Source organism: Rhinatrema bivittatum, chromosome 11 (assembly GCF_901001135.1).
Source record: "Rhinatrema bivittatum chromosome 11, aRhiBiv1.1, whole genome shotgun sequence".
NCBI classification, from domain to species: Eukaryota; Metazoa; Chordata; class Amphibia; order Gymnophiona; family Rhinatrematidae; genus Rhinatrema; species Rhinatrema bivittatum.
This window is the reverse complement of record NC_042625.1, coordinates 73,471,567-73,498,717: the sequence shown is the minus strand read 5'-3', so window position 1 is coordinate 73,498,717 and position 27,151 is coordinate 73,471,567. Positions and strand designations below refer to the sequence as shown.

General features: G+C 42.8%; 2 protein-coding genes across 3 annotated transcripts in view; one reads left to right on the top strand and one right to left on the bottom strand.

The window, feature by feature from the left end:
- SIPA1L3 (signal induced proliferation associated 1 like 3) overlaps positions 1-14,630 on the bottom strand; it is a 215,983-nt gene extending 201,353 nt beyond the window's left edge. The window contains 1 exon segment of the mRNA XM_029619561.1: positions 14,366-14,630. The gene's annotated coding sequence lies outside the window, so the exon portion shown is untranslated.
- A 225-nt stretch (positions 14,631-14,855) lies between these two features.
- WDR87 (WD repeat domain 87) overlaps positions 14,856-27,151 on the top strand; it is a 40,671-nt gene continuing 28,375 nt past the window's right edge. Inside the window, exon 1 of one of the 2 annotated variants that reach the window (XM_029571554.1) lies at positions 14,856-15,204. The gene's annotated coding sequence lies outside the window, so the exon portion shown is untranslated. Of the gene's footprint in view, positions 15,205-16,756; positions 18,358-27,151 lie in introns of those variants that run through there. The other variant, XM_029571553.1, reaches the window with a different exon arrangement.

Here is a 27,151-nt window from a genome sequence, read left to right as displayed (position 1 = left end):
TATACCCAAACTGAATCATGCACAATCCATGAAAAGAAAGGAGGGGGAAGAAGAGAAATTCTCCCTTCAAGTGGAGGGGGAAGAGGGGAACGGGGCGGGGATCAACACTGAATTCTTAATGTTTTCGACATTCAAAAGCACACTCCAATAGGCAGTTTAGTTTGTCATTAATAACCAAGAACCTAATTATTAAAATGTTAACAAGTACATTCTCCTAGGGGGGGGGGGGGGGGGGGGGAACAGAAAGGTAACAAATGGCTCTGCAGCTGCCGGTTGGACTATCACGAGTTCAATCAGACAGCAGCAGCAGGAATACCTGACAGTCTGCAAGCACCAGCCACTACATCGCCAAATGAGACAAATCTGATGTTTGAATGCTTAGGCAAATCACAGCTAGAAAATGCTGAAGAAGTTCAGCCAAAGGATAGAAGTCCACACACCCCGATTTTTTTTTTGTTGTTAACCCTGAAATTTGCCTGCACTGGGATGTAGATCAACTGAGCTATCGAGAAGGCGTTCTAGTCTCTCTATTCTACTTGCTGCTTACTGGAGCAGTTCTGTAATAATTTCAATTGCAAGAATAAATGCTGCTTTTCTCACATAAAACTGAACCATAACCCCAATGAAGCAGCAACAGCCAAAGCTACCCCACCCACCTAGGTGGCCATAAACTGTGAAAAGCCCATCTGTTGCTCAGTTGCACTGTGCTCTTCTCCACCCGATTGGTCTCTCCGTGAATATGTCGCCCAGACAAAAGGGTAAGACGTCACTGAATTCACAGCTACCTGGACTTTGCGGGCTTTGAGTCCTGTTGGCGGGATAGCGAGAGTAGCCCTAATGCCACCTGGGGAAGTGTCTCCAGCCCGCTAGACATTAACCTCTGCCACCTGCAGGCCTCACTGGGAAACTATACAGCAAGGGCGCACGCCAATGATGCACGCAAACCTGCCTGCATTGAGGGAGCTAGCAGCCTTTCACCCTGTCCGAGACGAGTTCTTCGTACCGACCTCAGCAGATTCTTTTTGGCGAAGAGCATCTAGCCGTGTCTGAGAAGTTCTCGGGAGCGTGTTTCGGGGAAGAATTGCGTTTGCTGTCGCTTCAGAAGGCGAACTTACTGCACCTTGGGCCTCCCTGGCGTTAGTCAAATCTACGGTGGCAACTTTGGATGCGCTATGGGATCTGGTAGCCAGCATATCCCAGTCCCTCACCGACCAACTCTCAGGACCAGAGTTTTACGGGAGCACTCAGGGGAAAAAATATATAGTCTCTGGAGAAGAAGATCTTAAAAAGGCGAGCAGGTAGTGAAATTTCACCATTTTTCGTGAATGTGTATTTTCTATCAAAAAGGATGGAAACTGTGGAAAATCAGCTTACCCATCTGAATTTAAGACTTAAACTTCCCAAAGTACTGGGTCAGAATCCTAGGCTCACATTAGGGATTTTTTTCATGGAGGTTTTAGGAGATTACTTCTAAACAGATTCCTTTTATAAATAGAACTTTTTTTCTTCTGTTTAAACAGAGTTCCAATTTGATAGAACATCCTCAAACTTTTGCTGATTTATCGAGTTCATCTGGAAAATTCCTCAGTTGACGTTGGCGAAAAGATTAACTTGTTTTCTTTTCAAAGAAGCAAGACTTAAAGTTGTCAAAGTTATTTTAAAAGTTTAAATGTAAATTTCCTGGTAGTCCAGTTAGGATGTAACATCCCTACCTCATAAGGGCAATTCATCAATGCTATAAGCACATTGACTGGCATATATGTTCTTTCTATTTAAACCCCTGCTTCTTTTCTCCGATCCAAGTTATTTTATTCCCTTGTTTTATTGTAACTGCATTCCTTAGACTTCTCGTTTTATGTTTTTTACTACTATTATTATTATTTATTACTAAATGTTATTTTTTGACTTGTTCCCTATCCACTTGTTAATTGTAAACAGACATGATGCGATTTTTATCGCGGAATACCGTATAGGAAAAACTTAAAATAAATAAATGTACCCAAATTTAGCAAAGATAAGAACGGCATAAATGTTTCCCCTGCTCTGCAGCAAGCGGTTGTCTCCATTTGTGCTTCATTTCTCCTCTATCCTTGCAAAAGTATTCTTAAATGGAATACTTTTTTTTTTTTTTTAAATGCCTGAACAGTTGAGAGAATTTTTGAACAGTAGGACTGGGATTGCTTCTCCTAATTTCTATTTTTGCTAAGCTTGATCCACAGTATCTTTAGGGCTAGATGATTCTTACGTAAATGCCTTTTCCCATATTAGTTGCTTTGTATATCTCCTCTGAATTTCCTGCCCCTCTTCATTTCTTATTGTGGGTCTTTAAGAAGGGAGTTTATTTATTTTTTTAAATTACATCTTATAACCATAACACTGCGATAGCCCTTCACTAGGTTTCTGAGTGAAGTATCTTTGCAAATAATTGAAAAATTTCAAAATATAGTTTAAAAAAAAAAAAAGTTTCAATTGCCAAAATAAAAAAAAAAAAGACTTAGTAAGGTACATTAATCCTTACAATTCAAAAACCTGAAATAAAAAAAAAAAAGCAAAGGCAAAAGCAGTTTTTTTCCTGTTAAAAGTAGATCACAGCGATTGTTAATTTGAATGTTACTGTCACAATATTTACAGAATATGATGAACTGCAGCAGGAACCAGACTCCACTGGGTAATGTGTAACTACTGTATAGAGAAATCACATGTGCATATGCAGAATCCACACTTCACAACCTGCGAAGTATGGACACGCCGGGCGAGGCGCAGAGTCACAAACCCCTCCCCTACACTACTCGGAGTACCAATAAACCGGCAGCACGGGAGCATGTGCTTCACGCCCGCAGGGTTCCCCCCTTCCCAGCACCCTCTTCCTGTTTAGAAAGGAAGCCTATGAGAAGGAACAGCTGAAGGACCTGGAGCACATGAACTGTGTGATCCTCCCCAATGCTTCAAACCGCTGCAGAGAGACAGAACATGCCTTCTCAAAAAATTCTGGTATTGTATAGAATTTGACAGATAAGACATGGAAGGCCTGCTCAGGTTCTCCTCAATTTTCCTTGCTAACGCAATACCTTAGTACACTTTATCTCCGGCACAGTTGAGAGGGGGGGGGGGGGGGGGGATGTCATATCTACCTTTCCTTCACAGTCCCAAGGCAGCTAACTGCATCATCGTCATATCCCATGCAATCTTAAGCTCTGTTATTTTTGGCTCCATCACCTCCCACCATTGAGAGGCTGCTCCGTGCATCCAGTATCCTTTCTATCTATGAAAGAAGGTTACTCTTGGGTCCTCCCTTTTTGGAGCCTCAAATCAAATTCTTTATTCTAGAGCAGAAGTAGGTAACTCCAAGTCCTCCAGCGCCACAAACAGGCCTGGTTTTCATGATATCCACTGAAAAAAATATGTTTGCCTCATCTATTAATATTTTGAGGTATTTGAACATCTCTTACCATGCCATCCTCCCCACCCCACGGATATACATATTTATGTTTTGCATCTGAAGCTCCCTGGTCTTTTTTCTTGCTCCTGAAATAAAGTATTTTGATTGCTTCTCCATCTCCTTTTGACCAAGATCCTAGAGTAGGGTCTACTATGAGCAGAGGCCAAGCCTTTTGATTGAGATTTACCACTGAGAACACAATTACATTACAACTGCTGACAAGGCAAAAGGATTAAACTTTTTTTTTTTTTAAATATGATGGGGAGGGGTGAAAGACTAATGTGCACAAACTGGGAGAGGGACCTTGGGGTAATAGTGTTTGGTGATCTGAAGGCGAAGAAACAATGCGACAAGGCAATAATAGCTAAAAAGCTGGAAGAATGCTGGGCTGCATAGAAAGGTATAATCAGTAAGAAAAAAGGAGATATTGCCCTTGTACAGGTCCTGGGTGAGGCCTCACCTGGAGTACTGTGCTCAGTACTGGAGCCCGTATCACAAAAAGAACAGAGACAGGATGGTGGTGGTCCAAAGAAAGGCGACCAAAATGGTGTGGTGTTTGTATCAGAAGACTTATGAAACCTGAAGGTTCTGAATATGTACACCCTGGAAGAGAGTAGATGCAGACCTTCAGATACCTGAAAGGTTTTAATGATACATGAATTTTGAACCTTTTCTATTGGAAAGAAACAGTAAAACTCAGGGTCACACAATTAAACCCCAAGGGGCAAGACTCAGAACCAACATCAGGAAATATATTTTTTCACGGAAAGAATGGTGGATGCCTATAGCGTCCTTCTGGAAGAAATAGTAAGAATGAGAAGAGTAAATGAATTCAAAAGGGCATGAGATAAGCACTGTGGATCCCTAAAGGCTTGTGGACAACGAAGAAAAATGTGCATGATGGTAACCTGCACAAGCAACAGTTAGTACCCTTAATAGAAGGCATGGGGGGATTACTACCCTTAAACAATTAACCTTGATGCTTTTAATGCGGGGGAGGGGGAGATATTGGATTCTGAAGACAACCAACACTGGACCCGGACTTTTATGGTCTAGGGTACTGATATGCTGACATCAGGGATAAAACACAGGACTGCTTCTACAGCAGAGTCCAAAAGCAAAGCACATTCAAGCAGCGTTGTCTGAATTAGCAAGAAGGCTGCTCACCACCAAAACGTTACTAGCAGTAATTTTGGTATGGATTTGACAGTTGCTTAGCTTTGATTATAAGTATTGCTGTCCATAAAGCATGGGGGTAATCTGTACAGAGTAGCAGTTACTACCATAAACTTGCTGGGTAGACTGGATGGACCATTTGGTCTTTTTCTGCCAATACTATATTACTATGTATGAAAAACGTTTCCCTTTAATTGCAATCACTACAGTTTTAATGTTTTCCACTCTGTTTCGTAAGTTCCTTCTTGTAAGGCAAACAAGTTAAAAACCAGCCAGTTTTGCTTCTGCACCTTAGCATGATCCTGTATATGTTACCACAGCTGCTTTCTTAATGTCTCAGACTGCGAGAAGAGGTGAGAGAATTAGATAACCTTTAGCGAGCCAAAGAACACAGCAAAATCATTTATCTATTCAGAAAAATAAACTATTTGCTAATGCCTTTCAATCTAATGAGAACAAATAACTGAATTCTGCTACAAGAAACTGCCTCTCATCCATTCCACCTGTATTACTTGTGATAAATTACTACATATGGGCACAGTGATGTACAAAGGTTTAGGCACCCCGGGTCAAATTGTACGATTCAATGAACAGAAGCTGACAGCCTCGACACATGGTACAAAGTTAAACATTGTTCTGCAATTTTTAATTCAAAATTAGTTTGCTAATTGTAATAGACTGAAAATGCTAAAAACCGGTGAATATGGCATGTGTGAAAGTTTGGACATCCTTCCAGTTGAATCTCTCCTGCTTTTTTCAAAAAGTTAAGGCCCAGAAAGTTGATTGACTCATTAAGCCTTCAATTAGTCAAGTGAAAACAGTTCCACTTTCAAATACTATGACCCCCTCAGATTGTGATTGTTATTCTGTCTACTTTTACCCACCATGGACTCCAAGCAGCTGTCTAAGCTTTTAAAATGTAGACAATTCAATCTTACAAGCAGGGGGAAGGCTATATAAAAAACAATCTCTAAAAATGTTGCCAGTTAGCAATTTCGACTGTCAAACATTGCTAAGAACTGGAAAATACATGGAACTGTTGAGTCAAGGCAAGATATGGAATACCAAGAAAAGTCTGATAGATTTGACCATGACCAGACCTGCAAAAACAGAACCCACAGATCACTGCAAATGACCTGCAGACAAGTTGAGCTGACCACAGAACTGTGTTTTTTATGCAATCATTGTGTAAGCGAGTTGTCAGAAGGGTTAAAGAAAATTATCAGATTAGGATAATTTAAATCCTGCTACTCCAGTCCTTAATGGACTTCCCCACTCCTCAGATGCTGAAGACAGAGGGCACAACCCCTTGATGACCTCATTCTCGGCATAAAGAGGGAGCGTTCTATGCACTTGCAAGTAGCCTTGTCAGGCCGATACAGTAAAAGTGGCGGGCGAGCGCACAGGCCACTCTCCTGTGCGCGTGATTCAGTATTCAAATGAGGGCCCGCGGTAAAAAGAGGCGCTAGGGACACTAGCGCGTCCCTAGCACCTCTCTTTTGACAGGAGCGGCGGCTGTCAGCGAGTGACAGCCAATGCTCAATTTTGCCGGTGTCCAGTTTTCAACCTGTGAACCGTGGGCTGATTTAAATTATTATTTTTTTTTTACTTTTGGGACCTCAGACTTAATCACCATGATATTAAGTTGGAGGGTGTACTGCTTTTCTGTGCACTTCCCCGGTGCCAGCAGAAATTAACGCCTACCTTTGGGTAGGCGCTAATTTATGAAAGTAAAATGTGCAGCTTGGCTGCACATTTTTACTTACTGAATCGTGCGGGAATAACTAATAGGGCCATCAACATGCATTTGCAAGTTGCGGGCGCTATTAGTTTTGGGATGGGGGGTGTTGGCTGCACGTTTTTCAACACGCTATTACCCCTCACTGAATAAGGGATAAAGATAGCGCGTCGACAACACGTGTCCAAACACTGGTTAACAGTGCGCTCCGCGGAGCACACTGTGCCGTATCGGCCTGTGTGAAAGCAACCAGACAAGGATACCCCCACCATGCATCCTTTGTGTGTTCTCTCCTTTACCTCAAGATTATTCCCTTCCTCAGGGAAGGGCAGCGAGGGGAAAATAAGTTGGAAGCGAGAGAAAAAGAGGAGGGCCAGCATACCTCTAGACTCCTAGACTGGGTGGGAAAGGCAGGGCTGTTTTAAGAATCCCAAACTGAAGTCCTTGTCCCACTTGACCTATAGTGTTTGACAAATGAGTACAGGGATGTCCACGTGGTGGCCCTGAAGATTTTGTCCAGGGAAATCGAAGATGCTTCTGCCGTAAACAAAGCCTGCACCCTCATGGAGTGCGTGTGAAGCTTCGCTGGTGCTTGTCTACTTTTAAGTAGGATATTGTCTCCCTGATCCATCTAACTAGCATGGCCTTGGTGGCTGCCTGTCCCTTCATGGACCACCAAACAACCTATCCGACCTCGAAGGAATTTATCACCTCCAGGTATCTTAACAGCACTCTGTGCACATCTGGAAGATGCAACTTCTCATCCTTACCTTTATACTTTCTTCTGAAGGTTGGTAGCAACACTGACTCAAGGGGAAGGTATACAAACTTGGAAGGAATGAGGGCACCGGAGAGTGACCAAATGCACAGGTAGTATTAGGCAGGGTTCTCTGCATATGAGAGCCCAATTCCGAAATGCACCTAGACTACCATATAACTACGAAGAAGCTAACTTTCAAAGAAAAGTCCTTAAGAGACAATAGTTTCAGGGGCTCAAAAGATGCCCCTGCTAGTGCTCTAGAGCAGTGGTTCTCAACCAGTGTCGCCACACTTCCCAGTCCCCTGATGACCAGCTGTTCCCCCTACCCGAGCAAGATAGGTCCTAGACCCAGGCTTAAAACGCTGAAAGCCGGGCGGAACGCGGCAGGAGAGCAGGAGTCAGCGGCACGCTCTCTTCTTCCTGCGCCCCCCCCCCCCCCCAGGCCCGGAAGAGGTGCGCAGTGGGTGCATGTGTGGGAAGAAGAGACCTTGCTAGTGCGCTTGGCATCAGCCCGAAGAAAAGAAGAGAGGCGAGGTCTGAAGAATGAGCAGCGCGGCTCAGAGAAAAGCGAAGAACGTCATCAACCCCTGCAGTCGATGGGACTCCTTGCTCCGCAAGGGCTGAAAATGAAGGAGATCGCTGCTGCCTTTAGGGTTAGAAGTGGAGGAAGCTGCTGCCACTAGTTCAGGGGAGGGGGGGGGGGGGGGGGGAGAAGAGTGAGTGAATGAGCAAGCATGTGTGATTGAGAACTGGTTTAGGTGAGGGAGCATGTATGTGATTGAGAGAAAGAGAGCATGTTTGTAAGCACGTGAATGTATGTGTGTAAGCCTGAAAAGATAGACAGCATGTGTGTAAATGTGTAATTAAGAGCCTATATATGAGGGAGAGAGTGGGAGGCAAACCACCCCTTCCTCCTGCTAATTGAAAATCTCAGGGCACCTGGATAACAAATGTTCCCAGGTATGCAGAGCAAAACTTTTGTATCATTTTTCATTACTAGGTCTTTGTGTCTGCTATTTTAAAATATTTTATTGGTTTCTAGAAATTTTTTGATATGAGTTTTTAATTATTGGATATTCCATTCATCTGCTGTTTTGAAATAATCTGTTCTTTTTGTTAGTATGGTTTTACTGCTACTGATTTTATATTTGATTTGTTTTATAAGGATGGGTGATGTTTCTTTTTTTTCCTTTGTTGCACTGCATACAGAGACTCTGGCTTGTTGAGGTTTCCAATTCAGTTTTTGTCTGCATACTTCTAGTTATGCGTTTTGGTCTCTTTATTCTTTGTTAGGTGAGGGTCAGCACATGTAATTCAGGTGAGGTTCTCTGCTGGGGTGTAGTTTCTGTGTAGGGCTCTATAGCAGCCTGACTTGGTCCGTTTTCCTAATAGGAGTTGGTGTCCTAAGGCCTGGTGTAATATTTTCAGTGTTGCCTTTTCTTAGGTAAGGTGATTACTGTTAAGTGCTGGAAATCAGTGCTGTTTTGGCATGGGATGTTTACCGTTATGCAATTTCTGTTCAGATACAATATGTATATTTTCCTTGTGTCATTCTTAATAAAAATACTGGACCTTTATTTTTATTTCCGCCGTAAATTGTAATGAGCAGTGATATGAACGTGGTCCGTCAGGTGTGTCACGATGGGAAAAAAGTTGAAAACCACTGCTCTAGAGACCAGAATAAGGTTCCATTCCCCTGGGACAGCAGGAAACCTACCTTTACCATCAGAGCTTGGTTCGAGTTCCCCCCCTGAAGGTACGGGTGAATTTTACAGCTGCACCCGGAGAGAACGCAGAACATCGAGTGCCTGACGTCAGAGGGAGGGGCTGGCAGGAGCATAAGACCAGCGCTCCTGCGGCGCGGCGCCAAGCCACACGCGTGGCTTTGCCTGATTGCCTGGAACTCTGGTAAAAAATGTCTCCTCTCTTACATTTTTTCCTTGGTAGTATCCTATGCTGTCCCCCAGCAGGGCTTATTGGAAATTAAAAAGTAACGTATTGAGATATTATTCAGGAATGAGACTTTGTTTTTTCTATTTTCTTCTTTCAAACATAATAATGCCTCATAAACGAAAGGCTAAATTGCGGGTGTTCCCAACTGAGCCCGTTCAAGCCTTTTCTCAACAACGTCTAATTCCAGAATATGCTGTTGTAGTAGTACAGGGAATGGGAAGCCCCGTTGGTGGAGCAGTGGGAGGAACCTTCTATCACCTGGGGAAATCTCATAAGCCCCCCTGAGCCTCCTCAGTTGTTAATGGCTTCCTCTCCCGACCTCTCTCCAGTTGCTAGTGGAAATGATGTTATTAACCACTGTGAAACTCCAGTCAGTTGGGAATTGTTCAGAGGACCGGGAGAACAACAAGACCTCTACCGCCCGTTACAAGTTTGAATCTACCCCAAGGAAAGAGGAAGGGAATGGGGAGAATTTAAGGTTAACTAATTCTGGAGATCACAAACAAATCTCGACGGTATTGAGGATAACTTGGCAAGGATTGAAGAAATTACAACTACTGAAATAACAAATGTGACATTGGAATCCATATGGGATCTAATGAAGAAAACTTGTCAGTAGCATTCAGGATCAGTCCTTAGTATTGCAAATGTTTCTCAAAAATTAGATTCTGTTACCCACGATCATCATAGTATTTTGGCAGAGCAATGCACACAGATTCATGCACTGGAAGAAGAAGTTAAGGGTATCAAAGATGTAACTGCTGTAATCTCCCATGAGAAATAGCTACCTCTAGGAAAATTGAATTTTTAGAAAATTCCATAAAAAATTTAAATATATGCATACTAAATTTTCCTAAAATTAAAGAGGAGTCCCTTTTGGTTACCTTTAAAAAATATCTGAAGGATGTTTAATGGTCCCAACAGATAAAATTCCAAATATAAAGTGGCTCAACTGCCTTTCAAAACAGGGTATTAGGAGGGAAGACATATCTAAAACTTCTATAGATTTTCAAAATTTGACTAGATTTCTTGAAAAAACAAAGAGGGAAATTACAGAGTATATCACTTTGCTGATTGGATAAGTTTCTTGGAGGAGAAGTCCATTACCTGCTATTGAGTTCACCTGGAGAATGGCCACTGCCATTGACAGTGGTGACATGAAATGGACTTGGTTTTGGGTACTTGCCAGGTTCTTGTGGATTTTGTAAACCATTGTGATTTTATTCTGGAATGACAGTATATAAAGCACTAAAATAACTAAAGCAGCAAGGAGACAAATGTGCCATGACAAACCTAAACAGACAGATCCATGGTACATTAGCCACCACTGATCATTTACTTTGAAACATTGCTAAAATGATCTTGCTGTTATCAGTGTTATTTCAGCTTAGTTTGATTTTGCTACAGATATTCGTTGCTGTGAGAGCTTAAGTTAAGACCTATACATGTTCAAAGAAAATTTGTTTCCAAAACCCAGATTAATATTAAATATAATAGATTGTCTGGATTGCATTTCTATCAGAAAGCTTTATTTAGCCAAATGAAGCTTCTGGGAACTCAAACATTACTCTCTATCAGGGATAGGAACAACAAAATGGCAACTGATAAGGAGCACAATGTTCATCTAATCCACCCAATCTAAATCAAGTTGCAAGCCCCAGTTGATCCGTTTGCTCCTTCACTCCTCTGTACTAATTCCATGCCTTCTTGAATTCTGGTTACTGTTTGCCCTCCACCACCTTCACAGAAAAAAAAAAAAAGTTCTCTTGTGATAGAGCATTCAAATATCTCAATGAACAAAAACTGCACTCCCCTCCGGTATATACGCAAGTCCTTCAACCTCATCTCTTGTGGTGAAGGACCCTGCATCACTTTGGTAGCGCTGTTCCGAGTTGCCTCCATTCTGTCTGGCAGCATGATCTCCAGAATTGGACACAAAAGTCTAAGTGAAGTTTCATCACCAACATCCTATACAGAAGCACTTATCACATTCCTCCGATTCTAGGCCCCAGCATGTCACACTGTTTGGCTACCTTGACACCGGACACTATCACCCCAAGAAACTGGCCCGTGGCAGTATTGCATGCTGCCATGCGGAGAATCCCAGTATCAACTCCTGGGACTGGGCTTGCTACACCCTAGATCTGCTTGAGGCAGCCTTCACACATCCTGGGCGGAAGACGTTGTAATCATTGGAACAGATGATCCCTGGTGGATGGAGGCCTCTGTGCAGGGCTCCTAGTCTCAGGACTGTGGCTGCAATAATCAACAAGGAATGAGAGGAGGATCTATTAAAATAAGGGAAAAATCCCAGAGTAAATTGTGAAGACTCATGGCACCTAGATCCAGCACTGGAAGGGAAAGAGGAGCAGATACTGACACCCCCCCCCCCCCAAAAAAAAAAAAAAAATGATATATAGGATTTAGGTGTGTATGTATGTAATACACATAAAATCACTCCAAGGTCTCAATCAGAAGCAATGTCTCCAAATGGGTGTGTTTTGCTCACCCCATCAACAAGAAAACCTCACACGCAAGCCATGGTATGCAGAGTATGATCTCCATCTCTAAAATTACTGGTAGTGGTCACCTTAATATTTCATTGCACCAGAGAGCTTGCTGGCTAGCTCCTGTTAGTCTGCATCAGTATTTTTTTTTTGCACTGAAGCTTAGATACCAAGTACTTCAAGCTTTAGAGCTCCCTTAATTCTGTCCACATCACAGCTATCCCGTGTTAGCTGATGGTTTGGGTCTGAATCAAAATTCTGCATTTTAAAAAACAGGTCATCATTTTTCAGGAACACAGCAAGTGTTTCAAGTACAAAATAATCTCTTTTCCAACAGCAAATGCAGTTGTAAAAAGAAGTCTACATAGAGCATAAGAAAATGCCATACTGGGTCAGACCAAGGGTCCATCAAGCCGAGCATCCTGTTTCCAACAGTGGCCAATCCAGACCATAAGAACCTGGCAAGTACCCAAAACTAAGTCTATTCCATGTTACCATTGCTAATGGCAGTGACTATTCTCTAAGTGAACTTAATAGCAGGTAATGAACTTCTCCTCCAAGAACTTATCCAATCCTTATTTAAACACCGCTATACTAACTGCACTAACCACATCCTCTGGCAACAAATTCCAGAGTTTGTGCGTTGAGTGAAAAAGAACTTTCTCCGATTAGTTTTAAAATGTGCCCCATGCTAACTTCATGGAGTGCCCCCTAGTCTTTCTACTATCTGAAAGAGTAAATAACCGATTCACATCTACCTGTTCTAGACCTCTCATAATTTTAAACATCTCTATCATATCCCCCCTCAGCTGTCTCTTCTCCAAGCTGAAAAGTCCTAACCTCTTAGTCTTTCTCATAGGGGAGCTGTTCCATTCCCTTATTTTGGTAGCCCTTCTCTGTACCTTCTCCATTGCAATTATATCTTTTTTGAGATGCAGCGACCAGAATTGTACACAGTATTCAAGGTGCGGTCTCACCATGGAGCGATACAGATGCATTATGACATTTTCCGTTTTATTCACCACTCCCTTTCTAATAATTCCCAACAGGAAAGTAATTAATGTAAGCCCTCTAAATCTGTTTAAAATCAGCTAAAAAACAAAAAATCTAAAGTCAACGTCCAAAATAAAACTCACTAATCCTTAAAAAAAAAAAAAAAGACACACACATAAGAGCAGCTGACCAGAAACACCAGTTGGTCTTTTCAAATTCTTATTCAAGTTTTTCAGCCTGTTCATTCATGTACTGTATTGCATTTTTTAGAATCTCTTATAGCAAGGGCTTAAGAGGCACTCTAAATTGAAGTAATTAATCAAAGTCTATTACATTTTCTATCTAGTCTAGCATGTGCATACCAACCCCTATGTTTAAAAGTGTATGCATCTGTCATCAAACACAGTGGGTTATTAAGTCTGTATCTGACAAGCCCCATGCTCCAATATCATAAATTTATTACTGCTAGCTTCATGCTGCTGATCCCCCTTTATTCACTGCTGCAGCTGTTACTTAGCTATGCAAGCCAACATCTTCAGGCAAACACACACAAAAACCCGTAAGTTACATTGTCCTTTTTAATGTCATTTCATGGCATTTGTTTCATTAATATTAATCAGCTTTTATTGGCTCCAATTTGTCAACATCCTATCATGCAATGATCTGTATTTAAAGCAAATTTTGGTGCAACCGTATACACTTTATTAAGGATCACATCCACTATATTTTATTGGCCCACATATGTAATTCAAATCAACATTTAAGATATTGTAGTTTAAAAATACTACTCTAACCTCAGGTTTTCTGAGCAAAGCCAACAAGCATCTCAACGGATATGTCTGTATAAAACTTCCACAGAAAACAATCAAGGGGAGGAAATAATGCATTTTGTTAGCCAATAAAGTGATTTACGAGAGAGAATAAAACTATGTTTTTAAGCTTCGGGAAAACTAAAGTCGCGTACTTAAGCTATTATACGATGGAAGGCTGAAACTAACAAGACACCCTGCATGTTTCTTATGCAACTTTTTCTTTCTAGTCTCAAAAAAGATGGTTGTTTCACGTTCGTATGTGGCAGGTGTTACAATCTGACAACAAGCATTTAATAACCTAAGAAGGCTTTTAGAGAGGATGGGGTATAAATTTCCAGAAAGCATTCAAGAAAACCAACAGATAAAAAAAAAAATATGAGGGGCGGCCGAGGAAGAGGGAATCCAAATCCGGAACAAGAGGAGATTAATGCACGTCCGCCCTTTCCAAACACGAGCTCGGATAGTGAACTGCAAATTGTAGCCAGTGAAGGCTGCAGAGAAGAGCTTATTTTAAAAGCCCTTAATATATGTGAATGAGGTGCGGGATGTCGGGTCCGCGGGGCGTCCTGGGAGTTGTAGTGTTGGTAGGGCTCGACCACACAGTCGCGTTCAGTCAAACCCGGCAGCTGCAAAGACCACAATTCCCAGCAGATCCCGGGCTGCCAGCAGCCTGCAGTGTACACTATCAGGAAGAGAGAGAGTTGTTTCCCCTCAACTCCCACAAGCAGAGCCTCGTACTGTTTATTGTTACACAAACATAAGCAAAGAAAAAAACAACAGCTCTTCTTTCCATCAATATTTACATGAAGCCTTAGGTTTGCTCTCCTCCCTGAAACATAATACAATAAAAGCGACCAATAAACGTGTGGGAATTCCGAGCATGGCGATAATTTTTTTCACAAACAAGCAAACTACAAGAAGCGAATGCGGGGGGAATAAAATGAAAACAACTTGTAGGAAGCAGATGCAGACTGGAGCTCATCTTACCTGCACCGCCGTTGCTGCCGGCGGAGGAGGAGCTAGTTAAACCCGTCTTTGCTCGGTGCGACTTTTACTTTTCCAGGGGAGGAAAATACAGTTTTCAATTTTAGAAAAACATAATAATAATAATAAATAGATGTACTCCCAAAAACAAATAAACCGTTCGTCGTCGCAGAAGCTGGTCCAGCCTCTTCCGACTGGACGCAGACTCGTATCGGAAAGAGAGCCGCCGCGGAACTGAACCCAGGATCAAACGCTAGAAAGCTGAGGAGTAGGAGGTGGAGATCGAGGGCGGGGCCCACTGGAAAAGAAAGCTCCGCCCCTTCTCCTGTTTGGTTACGCTGCTGGTGGGTGAAATGCCCCACCCCACCATGGCTCACTTCACCCGTGACGTCACGGGGAAGGGCACACGAAACGCCCAGTCCGCACACCGCCCCCGCCCATAACGCAAGCACCCTGGCGCCCGAGCCGTCACTTTGCCGTTGACGTCCACGGGCATGAGCAAGTCAAGCTCCCCTCCCATTCCGCTCGTCATGTTTTTTTATTCCGTCTCCCGACGCTAAAGCCCATCCTCCCTTGATGTGAGCGTGATGGGGAAAAGGGAGAGGTAGAAAAGGGAAAGGAGGGAGGAGACGGAACGGTTCTTTCAAAAACGTTGGACCCTTCCTATCCAATATCAAAGAACAAAGCAGAAAAAAAATTCACGTGATGCTTCGCGCCCCAATTGACGCATCCCTTCTCGATCTCCTGTAATTGATTTCTTTCCCTTTCTCATTCAATGCCTATCTGCGCTGTGTCTTTCTTTTTATAGCTCCAGTAAAAGGCGGGAAGTCGGTTGTTATGAGGTGAATTTTTCTTTATATGATGCTTTTTAAGGAACTCCTTTAAAGGACCCTGGACACCGCTTAAGTCCAATAGTTCTTTTCAAGGGAGTAGTAGTAGGTATAGTGGGTGCTTGTGATTCATTGTTCGTCACCGTGGCATTGTCGTAGAGCGCACAGACTCTTATTAACATTCACATATTCAACACACACACACCTGTTTACTTACACACTCCTCCCACCTACCCCAATTCCAAGACATGCACACACCTTTCTCTCTTCCACACATAAATATCTGTTTGCTCTCATACATGCCCACCCACACTCACATAAGTACATAAGACTTGCCATACTGGTTCAGACCTAAGGTCCATCAAGCCCAGTGTCCTATTTCCAACAGTGGCCAAGCCAGGTCACAAGTACCTGGCAAGATCCCAAGGAATAGATAGATTCCAAGCTGGTTATCCCAAGAATAAGCAGTAGATTTCTGCAATTCTCCCTTTAAAATGGTTTATGGATTTTTCCAAGACAATACCAAAGAGCCAGCAAAGCAGTCCTGTAATATATAATCACGAAAAACAAAAGGACTCTGTATAAAGTGTAAATAGCAGATTGCCAACGCCGTAATAGAATGTTGTTTTTAAGGAGAGAACCGCATCAGCAAGCCTGATAACTGCAATGCATGCAGCAGAGCCGTTCGGTCTAATCCTCATATGCGGTGATATTTATAGAAGAACAACCGATGCTTTGAAAAGAATTGAATATGATATTTTTAGAATTCTAATCCGTCTGTACCCGTATCTGAAAATGTTATATGAGACCCGACAGTGGCCGGTACTAAAAACCAAAGGAGAAAACAGACTTAGTAACTTGTCAAATAATAAATGCAATACTTAGCTTTGATGATAGCGTGGCCAACCTTTTTTCTTAAGGACACCCCGTCTCAGTAATTGTAAAATCAGCGGGACAGAGACCGCCCTGAACTGGTTAGACCTTAAAATAACCCGCGCTGAGAAGAAACTTAATGCAGTGATGACGTCGGTGGCATCAGGTTGCTATTGTAACTTCTGATGAAAAAACGTAATGCAGTGATGATGTCGATGGCGTTGGATTGCTATGGTACCTTCTGATGAAAAATCTATCATAGAAAAACTTGATATTCTATTGCAGAATTCAAACCGTCTGGGTCGACAGTGCCCAGACAATGGATCCATCGTTGCTCAGCCTGAAGTAAGCGATTGTTGAAGTCGCTTACTTCAACAATCTTATTATTTGACAAGTTACTAAGTCTGTTTTCTCCCTTGGTTTTTAGTACATCGTATTTACATTGAGACTCCTGAAGAAGCAATCACCTGGTTGCGAAACACCGGCCACTGTCGGGTCTCGTATAACATTTTCAGATACGGGTACAGACGGATTAGAATTCTAAAAATATCATATTCAATTCTTTTCAAAGCATCAGTTGTGCTTCTATAAATATCACCGCATATGAGGATTAGACCGGACAGCTCTGCTGCATGCATTGCTGTTGTCAGGCTTGCTGATGTGGTTCTCTCCTTAAAAACAACATTCTATTACGGCGTTGGCAATCCGCTATTTACACTTTATATAGAGTCCTTTTGTTGTTTTATGGACTATTCCTCCAGGAACTTGTCCAAGCTTTTAAATGCAGCTACACTAATTGAAAACTTCCTCCAATTTTGTTTTAAAAAGTACTACCCAATAGTTTCATGGAGTGTCCCTAATCCTAATACTATTGAAAAGAGTCGTTCTCTGTTCACTTGTTTCCACCCTACTCATGATTTTGTGGACCTCTTATCATATCTCCTCTCAGCCATCTCTTCTGCAGGCTGAAGAGCCCTAATCTGTTTAATCTTTCCTTTAACATTTTGGTCACCCTTTTTTGTACCTTTTCTAGCTCCGTTATATCTTTTTTGCCTCTATGCAAACTTTTTTTTAAACTTTTCTCTTGGTCTGTCTTTAATGTTTTACATCTACCTTGCCAGTACTTGTGCTCTTTCCTGTTCCTCATTTGGATCTGCTTCCTGATAAAGTCCTAGTTAGTTGGATAAACTTATCTGGCTAACTTTAGGACTGTTCTCTGGCACAAACCGACTTAGCTAGATAAATGATCTGACTAACTGAATATTTGAGTTATTCAGTTAAGCTATCCGTCTAATTTAATTCTGCCCTGGAATGCCTCCAACTTATCCAGCTAAATAGCCAAATAACTGGAGCTGTTCAGAGTGGCAGAAAATGTACAATCTGTGGATAGTCGGGGTTAGGTCCCAAACTTAAGGCCTGATTTACTACAGCTTTTCTCCCATTATGTGTCTGGGAAAAACGCTTAGTAAATAAGGCCCTTAGCTGGACACACCAATTGAATAATGATTTTACAGTACCACCCTCCCATCAATTTGATCTGCCCTATCATGGTGATATTTGTACCCTGGTATCCTAGTGTCCAATTGCTTATCCTCTTTCTACCAGACTTCTGAAATGCCTATTTGGGTGAATTTTCAAAGCTGTTTTACACATATAAAACATTAGTTTATGCATGTAAACAGCTTATTATTGCAAAGGGTTTGTGTACAATTTTATACAAGCCATTTACATGTTGTCACCCTTGCTGAGAAGATTGTTGCTAGAAAGAGAACAAGGAGGAAAATCTAAGGATGCAGCATGCCTACTGTGATGGTGTAGTATGACCCCCAAGGTCAAGAATGCTAATGCACTGGCAATGCACGTCTGATAAATTCCAAGTAGAAGAGTGGCAGAGCATCTTCTGGCTTTGATGGCCACCATCCCCCTTGGGTCAAGCCCTTGGGGCTGGTGACTGGGAGGGCTTAGAAGGCCCGGAATCAGGACTAAATAGGAATGTGATTGGAGGCATGAGTGGAAACTGGAAGACTAGATGAGACGAATCAGAAGATCTGAAGCAGCAAGGAAAATGCTGGCTTCATTGCAGAAATATGAACTCAGGAAGCAGGACCAGTGGGAGAGCCAGAATGAGAATCAAGCTCTGGCAACCGACTGACTGGAAGCCTGGAAATATGTCCAGATGACTGCCAGCAGGAAGTGTGGACCAAGGACTTGGGAGACCCGATATCCCAGAAGCCCTGATGGCAGAAGATGAGACCTGCTTATCAGACCCCACACCTACTACATGCTTTTAAGGTATGTAGTACATATTTATATGTACATGACCTGATTTTATACATGCTTTTAGTTACACAAAGCAAGAGACGTTTAGATTTACATGTATATTTTTGATTTAGAAAGCATGCATGTAAATTCATACACACAAGTTATGTCCTGCAAAGAGCAGCTGTAATATTGTGTGGGTGAGTTTGTGCTCATTATAATCGCATAGTTTTCAACGCCAAACAGACACATAAGGTCACTTTGAAAATTGTATAACTTATCTGGGTATTTGCTGCAAAAGTTACCCACAATGTTATAAAATTGCCCTCCTTATGTTAATATCTTCATTAGACTCCATGCATTCTACTCCTCAGTTTTACGTTTTAGACATCTGGACTTTGTATGCCATTAGAGAATGTTTTATTATTTTTTATTCGCAACCTGCATATTAGCAGTGGATATAGGTATTTTGAAATCCTAAATATTGTTTGACTCTTTATTTAATTCTACATGGTTTTTACTTCAGCCTGTACCACAACCTCTTCATCAGGATATTGTGCCATTGTGCTTAGAAGATACCTCTTTTCAAGCCATGAGCTCATTTTTACATGTTAGCATCAGTAGCCGGTTTCCACCCTGGTTAATGTGAAGACCATCCTATCAGAATAGCCTTTCCCTTCCCCAATATATTCCCAGTTCCTATCAAATCTAAAGTTATCTTCCCTGCACCATTAACTCATCTGTAATGATTGTGAGCCCTTGTGCTGTGGTGAGGTTGATGCAACCTAGTATGTGAACCTATTAGGCCCCCCACATCAGGAAGCAAAGATGTCCTGTTCTGGGACAAGCTGGAGTTTTGCCTAAACCAACCTGTTCCCCGCAAGTTGAGCCCTTGGGTGCCAGGGGCTGGCAGGTCTTAGGTGGGTCCCGAGGGCAGTCCAAGAGAGGGTCCAGAGATGGGCTAGAAGTCGGCAGGAAGCAGGGGGGGGCATAGTCACAGTTCATAGCAAGGTCAGATCCAGGCGGCAGGCAGGGAGTAATCAATTCCGTAGCTGAGGGTCAGATCCAGTTGAGCAGGAAGGAGGGCTGGAAAGGTACAGAGCAAGGACAAAGGCCCTGGCTGGACAAGAGAAAGCTGGAACAGGATCACTGGAGCAACATGCACTGCTGATAGGCAGGAGACCCATTGCTGAAGAAAGGAAGAGCAGTGTGGCTGCATCTTAAATAGGGCACCAAGTGAGGTGATCACTAGGCATCATGAAGCTGCTTTCCTGCTGCAAGTGCCTTTAAGATGCATGCCGTTGTGCATGCACATGCCTAAGGTTTGCGCGAAGAGGAGGTGGGAGCAGCGTCCTGACGGTTTCCCTGTTATGCAGCACTCTTTGGTGGCATCTGGGGCCTCGGCGGAGCATGGGGAAAATGTGCTAGTCACAGGGCCTGCCCACAGCTGTCCAAACAGAATATCATCCACACATTGAGACTCCAGAGCTCAGCCTGCCTTTGGGATCCTGTTGTGAAGGCAGGAGCTTTTTTGTTGTAATAGGAAATCAAATGAGGACTTGCATTGTAACATTAATAATTAAGTTGTTGAACACAATTATGTGAAATAGCAGAGGACTCCAACACACAACCAGATGCTGTTGGATAAGGGTGGGAACAACCATGAAGGTTTAGTCATAAGTATCTAGAAGCACGGCCCTAATTTTATTAGATTATAGTCCATTCTTGGATCATCACCTGTTCAAACCCCCTTTGAAATCAGACATATATTAAAAATAAACACATTCACATATACATAACAGAAGGAAAATGCAGGGCTGTAATAGGGTGGGTGAGAGTGAAGAGGCAGCTGCCCAGAGTGCAAAGCCTAAAATGCAATCATGAGCTAGTAGTGGAGAATAACCAGGAACTGTCCATCTCCTCCTACTATCTAGCTTGTGGGGAAACGGAAGAGAGGGGAAGAGGACTAAGGATCAGAGTGGGAGCTGAGGGTGCAGAGAGAGAGAGAGACATGAGACGGGATCAAGTTTGGGGTGGGAGGATGCAAACATGCTTGCCATCCTCAGGCATTAAAATGCCTAGTTGCAGCTCTGGAAGAAAATGGTCCAATATTTATACAATCATCTATCTGGTTGCCCTCATTCCAACTGTGGATTCTCTCTGAGTGGGAATCTCTTCCGCAACCTCCTCCCCTGCCCTGCTGGTGAATCATCAGCTTAGAAGCCAGGAGTGTAATACATGCAGAAAATGAGGGGCTCCTGTAAAGGCCCCCGAGTCATATACCATCTCTGTTTTGCTCATGGTTTGGCTTGTTGCTGTGTAATTATATCATTATAGCAAACAAGGTTGCTGCAAATGAGATAATAAAACCCATCTGAAGCTCAGGTGCTTTTCCCTCTAATTAACACATGGCTTCTCAGTTTCTCATTACCTTACTTGTTTCACTCACAGTCCTTGCTGGTAACAGTCTGCTTTGTTCACCTCTTTACATTTACACACACATGCATATACAATATATATATACACACAAACAATTCTGCAGTATCTTTAACTGCCAGAAAATACTTTTTTTTTATGCTGGCAATGTCCTTTTCAGCTTTCAGCTCATTCTTAGCTATCCTTGACTGGGCTATGGTAACCTTATTTTCCTAGTACTTGAGAATTTTTCCTTTATTTTTATATCTCCTACCCAACTCAACCCAGTCACTGCAGCAGCAGGCCTTGGCCAGGGGCCACAAACAGCAGCTTCTTCCAGAAGCCAACGAACATGGACTTCTGGCCATAAGGTGTTGTCATGGAGTGATAGCTGTGACTTCCTGCCCCCAGGAGGTGTGGATCTTACCTCTCCAGCATCCTCAGCCTTGTCCCATCAGTGAGTAAAGTTCTGGTCTGGGAATTGAATCTAGGGCCTTTCCGTGGATGTGCATAGCACTTGCCATTGGGCCACTAGGTTGGCTCTAATATATCTTTATTTTGTGGTAATTAAAGATGCTGCAGAATTTTAACCCCTGGACAAAAAAAAATGGTTAAAAAGCTGACCTGATCCAATTCATAATTTCTGGATTTGCTGCTAGTACCACATCACACACAGCCCAGGGGCAGTGTCATTCCCAATATTCACATCCTCAGACAGTGGAAAGTCACATGTAGTGAAAGGGCAGTTGGACTATTCCACTGGTGGTGGTAGGGGAGCTTTGGCTCACTCGGCCAAATTTGTGCTTATGTTTAGTGCATCTCAATAGGAGACTAAGATATTTTCCTCTTTCACACACCAAATCGCCTCTCTTAGACCGGCATCAAGCTGCTCTTGGTTGCCACGGCTGAATAAATAACACAGAGCTGCCATGACATGAAGCTGAGTTTGTCAACCTGCCAAGTCACTAATGAACAAGATTTCTGTTACTTTTCACTTGGTACAGTGGGGTCATTTGGGGTATTTAGAGAAGGGGCTGAAGTGTTCAAAAAGGCTGCTAGGAAGAAAAAATGATGCAGACAACAGATGAGTAGCTTCCTGTCAGGGTGTAACCCTTGAGGTGAAGATGTTGCCAGACAGAGAACATGGAGGGAAATGTATAGATGCAGCATGCCTACCAAATGCTTTTAAAGCATGTAGTATATATTTGTCAAGCATGCCTAAGGCTCTGGGCCAGTATTTCTTGTCATCCCCTTTCTCTACATACATATTTTCACAAATCAAATTTGGAATACAAATTTTAGGCCATCGCTGCCAGTAATCAAAATGGCGTCGATGGCCCTTTGCCCTTACTATGTCACAGGGGCTACCGCCGCCATTGGTCGACCTCAGTGACATAGTGAGGGCAAAGGGCCGTCGGCGCCATTTGACTATTGGCAGCCGACAGCCCAAGTCCAGGAGATCGCTCCCGGACCACTCCTGACCCCCGCTGGACCACCAGGGACTTTTGGCAGGTCTTTGGGGGGGGTCAGGAGTGTGGGGGGGTTGTAGTAAATTAATTTTGGAGGCTCTTGGGGGGCGTCAGGAGGGTGGGGGGTTTTGTTAGATTTTTACTTTTTTATTAAAGATTTGTCTGCGAGCCAGATGCAGCCATCAAAAGAGCCACATCTGGCTCACGAGCCATTGGTTCCCGACCCCTGGGCTAGGAGCTGGAGTCAGGCAGGGCTGAGGGTAAGGCTGGTACTGAGGACAGAGAGAAGCCGGATACAGACAGGGGCTTGAACCAAGGGCAAGGTCAAGACCTGGGAAACAGACAAGGAACTGAACTGGACATGACAAAGACCAAACGAAGAAAGTACAAGAATTAGACAGGACAGGACTAGTACACGCAACAGTAAACAGGAAAGCTCAACAAGGCATGAGACAAGGCAAGGTAACTCTAGTAGGACCAAAGGCTGCAAGGCAGTACAGATAGGCCTTAGAGCAAGGCAGGAAGCTAAAATCCGCTACAGAGTAAGGCAGGAGGCCAACACAGGCCACAAGGCAAAGTATAGTGAGACAAGACCAGCCAGGTCAAGGAGTCGGGGTGACTCCATGAAGAGGGATTGGACAGGCTGGGTAAAGTAGGCCTGGAACTGCTGTGTCATGTGATCAGTGAGGAGGTGCGACAGCAGCTATGAGCAGGGCTCGCTGAAGGCCTTTGATGGTGAGCAGGTGCAACATGTGGCATGGGGAGACTGCATGGCAGGCGAAACTGTGACAGATATTCAACAGGTCTAGGTGCTTAGCTTTAAGAGTTACTATAGGCTTCTAGATTTTTTTAATCACGATTTTACCAACTTTGAGCATCTAAATTAAGGCGCCTAAAATCATAAAGCATCTATAAAGGGCATGGGACCAAAGCTGATTTCCAATGCTGGGCCTAAAATTAGGCATCCCTATACCAGACCTCACATCAAGGCAGCTAATGTTAAAGTTAGGCACCCATATTCAGAGAAAATGTATAGGCACCTATACGCACTGAATATAGGCACCTCACTTTATGTAAGTGCTCAGTGCTCTTTCAATAACAGGAATTCCAGTTTTACAAATTTTTAGGCATTTGTTGACAAAATAAAAAGGAACACCTAAAGAGGAGATTGTCTTTGTTCTACATTCATTAGTTGATTACCACTAGCTCTATGCAGCCTGCCAGGATGAACCAGGGCCAGATTTCAGGCAAATGGTGTCATGGGCAAAAAGCACCCCTCCCCCTCAATCCTCTCTTTGGCCTCACTGGGATCCGCCACAACCACACTGTTCCTCTCTTGGATCACGATGTGATGGGATCCGCTGTGGCCAGGGTGGGTCTCCCGGTGGATCCCATCAGTTCAGGGCACCCAGCTGATGGTGCCCCCCAGGCAATCGCCCAGTTTGCCCACCCCAAAAACTGGTCTTGCAGCTAACCCCATAATTTGTAGCCTTTCAGCAGTCCAACTCACCCAAGGTCAGACGCAGAGAGTCAGTCAAAGAAAGAGCGAGAATGCTTTCCAGCTTCTGGAAAGATTGTTCCACACACTCAGGACCAAACCGAATCATGCCACCCTGCCTTTGTTCTGTAAGAAATCTTCATTCACATCCAACCTTTCTTTCCCTTTCAGCATGAAAGCTCACAAATAAAGTTAATCAGGCATACTTGGCATAAGTTTTCATTGTATTAGGACTTAATGAGAAACTGGAAAATGCAGACCATGCAGTTTCAAATCTTGTGTAGGCTTCATGAGGAACTGTTAAGGCTTCAGCTTCTAGAATGGGTTCAGAGTGGGTGTGTGGGGGGTGGCCTAGATTCACAAGTTTTATTTTATAAAAACAAATTATTTTGCTAGCATTTCTACCTATCCTGAAAATGTGGTTTCTGTAGGTTATATGGTTCACAGACAAAAAGATAGGTGCAGACAGGCAAGTACAGTGAATACGCAAGTAAGAAAAGATTTGAAGAGCAATTTGTACGAACGTTCTTTTCTTAACAAAAAAAAAAAAAAAGATTGTAAAACATGTTGCAAGTTGGTTTAAGTCTGTTCCCACCACACTCTCTGGCTAGACCCATACCAGTCTGGGATTCAGAAAAGGCTGTGGAACAGCGACAGTGCTCCTTACCCCGCTAGATGATCTCCTGAGGTATAACAATAGAAGCCAAGCTGCCGTCCTAGTGCTAATGGATTTCTCTGCAGCTTTTGACACCTAGATTACAATATTAGGTTATCTCAACTAGCAGAAGCTGGGCTAAGTGGAAAGGTCCTAACCTGGTTCAGTTTCTAAAATGGATTTAGAGTGAGTGAGTGAGTTGTGTGTGTCTGGTGATAGGGGTTGTAATATTTAGCCCCTTTGAAAGTCCCTTTTTCAAACAGCTAGCTGTCAAGTCAGCATAGTGTCATACCCAGTAACATAGTAATTGATGGCAGATAAAGACCAAAGCAAGCTTCTTAAGGTGATATTAACTGCCACTCCATGAAGGTTACCTCCATGCCTTCTGTTAAGGATAGTAACAGTCAGTATTGTTGAAATATCTCGCTGCATAAGGGGGGCCATCCTTAAGATTTTGCAAGTAGTACAAAATGGTGCAGTGCGAACAATTTTTGGTCTGTCATGAGATTAAGGCCTTCAAGAATACTTGAAGAGACTATATTGGTTTTCAATAGCCCAAAGAATTCAATTTAAGTGGTATTCTATTATTCATAAGGTTTTATACATGGATTCCCATTGTCTATCGGATAAGATAAAGAGATACCGTATATTCCTGCTCACTACCTATGTTCAGATTCTCAGTGCCTATTACAAGTGCCATCTCTACAGCTATATCGGCTTCAAAGAACTCAAATGTGGGCCTTTTCAGCTGCAGCACCAGTTATTTGGAATGCCAAGGGTATTTAAAAGTTTGCAAATTAGTAAAAGCAGTTCTGTTCAGCCATGTTTTAACAGGTGGAGAATTGTGATTTTGAAATGCTGTTTATCTGCAATGCCTTTTATATATGATTGTATTAACAATTTTATTTCTGTAAGTTTTCTTGTTTTATGATTTTATGTTGGTTTATATTATGAATGTCCGTTTGTACTCCCCCTGAACAAATTGGATTTGCGGAAAATAAGACATTCAAATGCATAAATAAATGGTGTTATTTTATAAATCTTCAAGAAGTTAAAACATTTTAATGTTAATTAGCTCCTCTGCTGTTTATTTTATTTTTTAAATTAAACTTAAAACATGCAGAACGAATACCTGATTTGAGCCTTGCAAATGACTAACTGTGATTCTCAGGAGGGAAATATTCACTAAAGCGCAGCAGTGATTTGCAAGTTGGGTCAGTCTAAGGTCAGCAAGTGCTTTTAGCAGCAAAGGTGATTTCTTGCCTGTGTCAGGAACACATTCAGGTTGACCAGCAAAGCTGTCCGCAGAAGTGGTCTAGCAACCGGCGGGGCTCCATCTATGTTCCCAAAAATCACAGGGAGCAAAAACATCCTCCTTGGTAGCGAATGGATTACCAGAGATTCCCTTGCCTCTCTCCACCTCCCTATGACTATATAATTTTCCATCTTCACAGAATCACTAACACACAGGCTGATGTAATATCGCATTGGCGCCCGCTCTCCTTAAGTATGCCAATCCACCTCTCCCGAGCACCCGATTTAATATTTAACTGGGCTGCCGCGGTAAAAGGGAGTTGCTAGGGAAAATTGTGCATCCCTAGTGCCTCCTCGGCATCAGGTGCCTAGGAGAGGTGGCTGTCAGCTGGTTAGGAAAATGGACGCTCAATTTTACAAGCATCCATTTTCCTAACCTGTGCACAGTCATGGGTTAGGAAAATGGACGCTCGTTAAATGTCCTGGGACACTTAAAAAAAATTTTTTTTCTGTTCTCTTTTTTTAGGTTCCTCCGACTTAATATCGCCACAATATTAAATTGGAGGAACTACAGAAAAGCAGTATTTTCTGCTTTTCTGTAAACTTTTGGGGTTCCTCAAAATTAACCCCTGCTCCAGGGCAGGCGTTAATTTTTGAGAGTAAAAATGTGCGCATCAGGCACACTTTTTTTTTGCATTGGGGTGTAATAGCTAATAGCTTCATTTTTATTTTTTTATTTTATTTAAAGGTTTTTTATATACCGCGGAACGTTTCAAACATCACCTCGGTTTACAATGAACAATAATTTAGCAACAGGCTTTACAATCAATTCAGAAAGAATAAGCATATATCAATAAACAAGGCAATGAGTCAACATATGGTACAATTGAGTCCCATCTAATCTCATAGGAGAAACTATGTATAATTACCAACAATATAAAATTAGGTGTATTATGTACAAATAATAATATACAATCTATGTATAATTAAGTACATTCAGGCTTTACATGTGATGAGCACTACTAGCTTCGCGCTGGCTTGGACGCATGTTTTGGACACACTGATCCCCTTATTGCATGAGGCGTTCTGGTCGCGCGTCCAAACGCCAGTAAAGTCGTCCACTCAGCCGAGCACACTGTATTGCGTCGGCCTGACAGTCAGACTGAGCCCCTTTATTGCATGCACCTGAGCTCTTTCAGAGACCGTCAACCCTAGCTTATTTTGTTGCCAGTCTCTGAACTACCTCAGAGACCACCTTGAACTCAGGCCTATTTACTGCTGCTCCCTCTCAGCGACCCTCCAACCCCAGCCCATTTGCTGTCAGTACCCAAAGCTCTCTCCGAGATTGTCAGCCACGGCCCCTCCAGTGAGAAAAAAAAACCCCAAACTGATCCAGATCTTTTAATGAAATGTCCCATGCCGGCGCAAAACCAGGGTAATTTCTGCCCTGGAGTAAATCTTTGCCCAACCCCCTCCAGGAAGCAGATTCCAGCAGAGCTCCGGAATCTTCAGCCCCCACCTCAGCAGCAGGAAGAG